Genomic DNA, 1347 nt, shown 5'->3' with positions numbered 1-1347 from the left:
AGCTTGAGCAAGAGAGAGAAGCTGGTCTTTCAAAGCAGATCTAAGATGAAGCTCTTGAGGGGATAGGCTTCTAGATTCCTCAGAAATGTTGAGTGAGTGAATTTGGGATGAGAGATTGGAGATGGACTGGGATAGAGATCGAAGACAGTTTTTCCTCCACCATATGATTCTTCTTTTAATGAGTTTGAGTTTGAAAAGAAGGGGAATTTTATGATCCTGATGCAGGTGAAAGGATTTCCAACTGGATTCTATAAAGGATGAGAAGGAAGGGAGCGAAAGCCACATTTTTTCAAATCTGAAGAGAGGAGAGGGGATAAAATGGGAAACTGTGTCCAGAACAATGGGACAGTGGTCTGAGCATGAGGGTGGATAAGCAAACTGGACCATATGGGGGAATTTGGATTCGAAATCCAGAGAAACTAAGAACCTATCCAACCTGGCTAGAGAAGGAGGGGATCTATGGTTGGACCAGGTGAACAGTCTCCCACTGAGGGGGAGGTCTAAGAGCTGGACAGAATCAATAAGATTATTGAATACTTTGATGTCTCGAGAGGAACTCAAACGGCCACTTCTTTCTTCAGAACTAAGAGTCATGTTGAAATCACCAAAAACCACCCATGGAAGAGAATGGGAGCCTCTTATTTTTTCTATTTCCCACCAGCATACCTCTCTATCTGAGGAGTCACATGGAGCGTAAATGCAAGTGGCTACAAAGCTCCAATTGTCATTCCACCCCAGAAGGACCCCTCCCCTTGTGTCATTGGCATCGAGAGAAATCCAGGATGAGATATTGCTGCCCCCCAGGGATTTAAGAAGAGAAGGCCTAGGGGAAGACAATTTGGATTCTTGCAGACCTACAAGGTTAACTTTTGCCAAGGAGAGACATTCCCTTACCAACCTACGTTTGGGTGGGTTGTTTAACCCTCTAACATTCCAAGATCCAATGCGCATGGGAACAAAAGAGATTCAACTTGAGAGGAGGGGGAGACTCAGAGGGGGAGGACATCTTCGGACAACCTATTGTGGATGTCAATTAACCCTTGGGGATCTATCGGTTCTTGGATACCACAGTTGACAGAGATTTCCTCTAATCTCTCCAGCGCACTAGAAAGAATTGGAGGAGTGGAGACAGATGAAGAAGATGAAAGTTTAGATATACCTGCTTTCTTACCATACTTCAGCTTGGATAGGTTCTTTTTGAAAGGCATGGGCATGTGAATCCCCCTTGTGGCTTTCTTTTTGGCCCTCTTGGCTTTGCTTTTGGCTTTCTCGAATCCAGGGGGTGGGTCTGAAGTAGAGACGTGCTCCGACGAGTCTGATTGGCTGACCTGGTTGGCTCGATCTGCA

This window comes from Asparagus officinalis, chromosome 10 (genome assembly GCF_001876935.1).
Source record: "Asparagus officinalis chromosome 10, Aspof.V1, whole genome shotgun sequence".
Taxonomy (NCBI): domain Eukaryota; kingdom Viridiplantae; phylum Streptophyta; class Magnoliopsida; order Asparagales; family Asparagaceae; genus Asparagus; species Asparagus officinalis.
Note: the sequence above shows the minus strand (reverse complement) of the source record.